A 6,389-nucleotide genomic window follows, 5' to 3' on the forward strand; every position below is an offset into this window, starting at 1 on the left:
GCCTAGGGAAAGCTGCGGCGCTGCTGCTGTCCTGGGTGGTGGACCCCCACTGATCAGATCCAGAGGATAGGCCATTAGTATATAAATCTCAGGAAACCCTTTTAAAGGGATCGTCCCATCTGGACAAGGCGCGTGTCCAGGTATTGGTCCGACGAAGACGCTGCTCCCTGAGAAGAGACAATCAGAAATGAAGGGGGTTTAGCGGAGCCATTTTAGTGATGAGGGGGGGGGGCTCTAGCCTCCGGACCCTCACCGATCAGATCATAATAGACCTCCGGTTCCTGACATCAGTAACGCCCTTTACCCTCCCAATTTTGATCCGCGGAGGGGATTTCGGACCCCTTCCTACGTATGCCTGCTCGCTTCACCGTGAAGCGCCATTTCGTTTTTATCACTTTACCAAATCTGTCAATACAAAGGACAGCGCTGTTAAAAAATGCGTGCCGTCTTACAAGCAGGAGTCACGTTTATGGGGGGGGAATCAGTTTCCCGGACCTGAGGTCATTATAGGGGTCTAGGGGCCATAGAACGCTCATGTGTAACCGGACTCTGCCCCCCTCCCGGACAGCAGGCGAATCATTGACCGTCCAGTTAAACGCTGCAGGAACAGGTGACCGGGGGGAGCATTCTGGGATGCTTTTAACCCTTGAATGGGCCATCTGCCATCCTACATTAAAGAGGTCTTCCATATTTAGGTCACTAAACATTGGCTAATGGGTGTTTTCCTCATTTAAAGGAACACTGCACAAAACGGATAGTGGGTGGGGCATAACACTAGAGACAACCCCTGTTATTATGCCCCGCCTCCTCAGTCCCTGCACTAGGTGTAATAATGCAGTATCACTTTTGCCCGGAGTATTCCTTTAATAAATCCATAGGTAATACCACCCCCATCACATTCTTGTTTATTTGCTCCTACGTTGGTTCCGGTTCCATAATCCCCTCCCCCCCCCGCCGCCACTACGTCTCGCCCACCGTGTATAATCTCTATGCTGTGACCTGTATTATGTCTGTACACTGTGACGTACCCCTTACCTCAAAGCGTGGGGATGTCCCCGACCCCACACCACGTTTTATCCTTATTAAAAAAAAAAAAAAAAAAAAAAAAAAAGTGCCTTTGCATGAAGACTGGAGAGTGTGTTTTCACTTTAAAAAAAAGCACTAATAATTTAAAGGAGATGTGCAAGATTACCAAAACATGGCTGCTTTGTTCTAAAAAAAAAAAAAGAGCGCCACAACTGTGCACAGGTAGCGTGTGGTATTGCAGCTCAGCTCTGTTCATTTCAGTAGCGCTGAACGCAGTGGACAGGCAAGGGGGCTGATTCACAAAGAAAGCAGCCATGTTTCTCTAATCCTGCACAACCCCTATAAGGGCTCATGCACACGGCCGTTGCAGTTGTTGCGCAAAACACGGATACCAGGCGTGTGTGTGTGTGTTCTCCGCGGAATGGAACATCCTGCCCTCTGTAGATCTATCCTTGTCCATAAAAAGGGATGTCTCTGTTTTACAGTAATAAAGTTTATTAATCATACGATAAAAAGTTATACAACTTTTTAACAGACTTTGTGTTTCGCCTTCTCAGCCGGAATCTATGCTTGCTGTCACTGAATGTCACCATTGTTACGTGATGCTGAAAACTAGAGATGAGCGAATTTCCTATTTTGAAATTTGTTCACACTTCGTTCGGTGGTGAAAGGTGAATTGCGTTAACCGACCATAACGCAATTAGAGGCATTCCGTCATAATAGAAGTCTATGGGCTGCAAAACAGATCCGTCCCGTTTCCGTTATGCATTCCGTCATAGAATTGCGTTGTGGTCCGTGGTAACGGAATACATAACGCAATTCACCTTTTACCACCGAATGAATTTCAAAATATCAAATTCGCTAATCTCTACTGAAAACCTGCACGTACCTAAAAACTTCCACAGCTAAGGGTTTGTTACAATTGTATCCAGTCCAGACCATCTTCTTAGGGGCTAAGCAGCCTAACCTCTAGCCTGATACACTGTAACAAACTGAGAACTGGAAAATAGATTTTAATGGCTCTGCTTGCTGTCAGTGCACGGAAGCATGCTTGTTTACGCTCAGAACCTGTCCTGGTGAAATATAAAGCTGCACTACACGGCGAGAAAGCCTTACCCTTGTCCAAACTGGACATTGCAAGATAGGCTTTGTACCTTCAGTGTTACCATTCACTGAAAGCAAGGAAGGAGCTTCAATAACAAAGGGGGGGATATATTATCCAACCCATGTTTGCTACTTTTTAAATTGCACTGTGACTACATTTAGTCGCAATTGACGTTTCTGCGTCTATCCGAGATTGGGGGGGCCGACATCTTTTTTCACACCAGTTTTGTGGCGGAAATGAAGACTGAAATCTACCAGAGATTTCACGGAAGGTGCGCCGGTCTTGATATATCTCCCCCATGGCCTATTCAGTATGAGTCAAAGATCCTGCATCTTGTGAGCGTACAAATATACACCAAAAGCTGAAAAACTGACACCTTCACCCCAGGATCCAGGAACAACATGCTCTTCATGCACAATTAACCACTATGGGCAGGACAACAAAGAATGCAGGAGTCCAGCCAAGGTCCAACACCCCCCCCCCCCCCCCCCCCCGTCCCAAAAAAAACACAGCCTATGGAGTAGTCCCAACGTAAACCAAATGTATGAACACTCATGTCACTTAGTAATAAATCCACCAACCGTGCCTGGTACATGGATTCGAAGTCCACACCACACAGGATAAAATCAACATCTCAAGAAGATTGGAGCAGCCATTCCCTGAACATCTCTGAAGCCAAAGGGACGTCCAAGTCTGGAGAATCGGTCCCAAAGGGAAACTTATGTTAGAATATTCTACAGAAAGCATGGAAACCATACAGAGTGGGAGCTGATTTCCTGAGCAGAAGATCCACTGGTCATTCACGGTCTGGTTGTAGAAGGACTTGGGTCACAGATTAACCCTATTGAGCAGTTTGTTGGGCTCTGTGATTACCCAGTTTCTCCTGGTCCAACAGAAAGATCCTGAAGACTACTACCCTCAATTAGCGGAAATTCCAAATATCAAGTTTTAGCCCAGCAAGGTGGTGGCCATCTTTGATTCATCCTGCTCGGTGATGCTGTATTATGGGACTATAAAGGTTTGCTTTGATAAACTTGAGGTTCCTGATATTCATCCAAGTCCATACCAGGTCTTATCACCAAGAACCTGCTCAAAAGCCTGAAAGATCTCCGTCTCGAGGAATGGTGACAAGGACCCGAGGGGCTAGCGATGAATGGGATGTTCATTAATTAAAGGAGAAGTCAGTACATTTTGGGCAAGGAGATCCTAAGTGAAGCGGGCGCCATGGACCTGCCAGAGCTGGAGGTCCAGATCATGGACAGTCCTGGAGAGTGCACCATATGCTATGAGATTTACAAGAACCCGTCCAAGTCAAGGGCGCCGAAAACCTTACAGTGCGGGCACAACCTTTGCCTGCACTGTCTCAGGAAGTTGGTGTGCCATAGCTTACTGCTGACTTTCGTGGTGTGCCCTTTCTGCCGCAATGTCACCATAATCCCTGAGGAAGGGGTGCAGGCCCTGAAGACTGATGAAGCGACCTTGCGCCGGGCTTCCATGGCCACTATGGTCAGCAATGGCAATGTCGACGTTGAGTCGGAGAGCTCCGGTTGCTCCAGTGGAAGAAATTCGCCATCTCTGTCTGAGGACCATATGCAGTCCCCCCGACCATCCATCTTTACCGTCAGCGAAGTGATAGTCCCCGATGGAGGCCAGCTATGGGGTGGTAGGTACAGGCAAGAAATTCGAAGCACCTATCTGTTGGGAATCACACGGAGGGTTGCGCTCTCTGAAGCCCACCCATCGCCGCCCCCCATGTCTATTTCGGCAGACAGAGTCAGACTCTGCATAGCTTTGGGACTCATCCTGTTGCTGGCCTGCGTTTTCTTCATACTCATATTCTGCAGAAGGTAAGGAGAACCTGGTGACCTGGAAGAACGGTCTAAAGGGGGTTGTGGGGACTGCAGACATCACAAGTTCACCAGAGACTGATGATCATTTTCTCCAGATCATGCTGCACAGAGGTCTACTCCACCAGCTGAGGAAACTTCAACTCGTAGAAGTCTAGACTCTAGAACAGAGGTGCGCAAACCTTTTGAATCGTGGGCCACAATGGGTTCATATATTGAACCCGGGGGCCGGACCAAGAGTAGATGGATGGGGCGCTTGTGTGAATTAATATAAATTAAATTTACATTTCGTAACATTAAAGGTTTAGTTTAATTCAAGGTAGAAAAGCATAGAAAGAGTTATTGTACAAAACTTTTATGCAATGTATTTCTTTCATAACATAGTACGTATAACTGACCTTCAGTTTTAGTGGGAACAGTGTTGTTGGTCTCCCTTTTTTGCTAAGGCATCAAAGTCTCTATAGTGCCCCCCCCATATTGTGCCAGTATATAGGGCCCCCATAGTGCTTCCCCTCTTCTCCATATTGTGCCAGTATATAGGACCCCCATAGTGCTTCCCGTCTTCTCCATAGTACCCCTCCATATTGTGCCAGTATATAGGACCCCCATAGTGCTTCCTGTCTTCTCCATAGTGGCCCCCATAGTGCTTCCCCTCTTCTCCATATTGTGCCAGTATATAGGACCCCCATAGTGCTTCCCCTCTTCTCCATAGTACCTGTCCATATTGTGCCAGTATATAGGGCCCCCATAGTGCTTCCCGTCTTCTCAATAGTGGCCCCCATAGTACCCCTCCATATTGTGCCAGTATATAGGGCCCCCATCCCCCCCCTTCTTGCCACAGTATACTATAAATAATAAAAACAATTAACACATATACTCACCTTATGCTGCTGTGTGTCCCACTCTGTACGGCTCGATGACGTCATCGCGCCCCCCGCCCCGGCCTCTGATAGGCTACAGGCCTAGTGCCTGTAGTCTATCAGAGGAACAGGCAGATGAATACGGAGATGAGCGCTTCCACAATGGAGGAGCTCATCTCCACTCCTGCTGCCTTTGGACAGAAAGGGCCCCCTTTCGGTGCTGGGCTCTGCTGGCTGTAGAAACGGCCCTGGGAGGAAGCATGGAATCCGGAAGCCGCAATCCTCAATCGCCGCCTGAACTCCACCCCGGCTCCATCACAGTCGCATGAGCAGCTCTGCGGGACGGATAAAAAGGTCCGCCGGGCCGTAGTTTGCCCATGTCTGCTCTAGAACATCTATGGTGGTGTTCCCATTGATTGTCTTTGATCTAGATCAAACTAGTTAATAGGTTGTTGCGGGTTTTGAAATATCGATACTTTTGTCCCGTTATCGATACGATACCAGGGATTTTACATTTATCGATACTAGGCTGCCCTACTGCGCAGCCTAGCATCACAGAACATGAGCGCGCTGCTGTCAGCGCGCTCATGTTCCCTCAGGAGCACAGGGGAGAAGGAGTCACTCTCTCCCTCGCCCCTGTGCAGCCGCTGCTGCCAATAAGAAGAGAGCCGGCGGGCGCACTGCTCCACCAATGATAGTAGAGGACCTTTCATGGGTCCAAACATTGTAAGATAACTATCTGTATATGTAGAGCGGCGCCCAGGGATCTCACTGCACTTACTATTATTCCTGGGCGCCGCTCCGTATGCTAATTGCTAGCATCGGAGCAATGGGGAGGAGACTGCCCTTTTTCTCAATGGGCGTTCCTTCTCCCTGGCTGTAGCACTGTCCGATCGCAGCGCAGAGCGCCACAGCCATGGAAAAAGAAAAAAAAAAAAACTCACCCCCTCCCTGGCTGGGGCGCTCTGCACTGCGATCGGACAGCACTACAGCCAGGGAGAAAGAACGCCCATTGAGAAAAAGGGCAGTCTCCTCCCCATTGCTCCGATGCTAGCAATTAGCATACGGAGCGGCGCCCATCGCATAGCCAGCAACCTGCCCCTGACAGGGAGCTGCGATCAGCGGCAGGTAACCCCTCAGGTGCGGCACCTGAGGGGTTAACTGCCGCTGATCTGCTGCCGGCACCCGCCTCCTGTATTAAAGGTTAATTATCATTGGTGGCGCAGTGTAGATGCCCGCCCCCAGTATTAAAAAGATTGGTGGCAATGGCCACAGGGTCCCCTCTCCTTCTCATTGGTGGCAGCGGCAGCTTCTGATCGGAGCCCCAGCAGTGTAATTGTGGGGCTCCGATCGGTTACCATGGCAGCCAGGACGCTGGGGCTCCGATCGGTTACCATGGCAGCCAGGACGCTGGGGCTCCGATCGGTTACCATGGCAGCCAGGACGCTTCGGCTGCCATGGTGATCTCCCTGCTGCTGTGTGCACTATGCACAGGGCAGCAGGGACAGTGTGAGGTCCTATTCACCCTGATAGAGCTCTATCAGGGAGAAT

This window comes from Bufo bufo, chromosome 8, assembly GCF_905171765.1.
Source record: "Bufo bufo chromosome 8, aBufBuf1.1, whole genome shotgun sequence".
Taxonomy (NCBI): domain Eukaryota; kingdom Metazoa; phylum Chordata; class Amphibia; order Anura; family Bufonidae; genus Bufo; species Bufo bufo.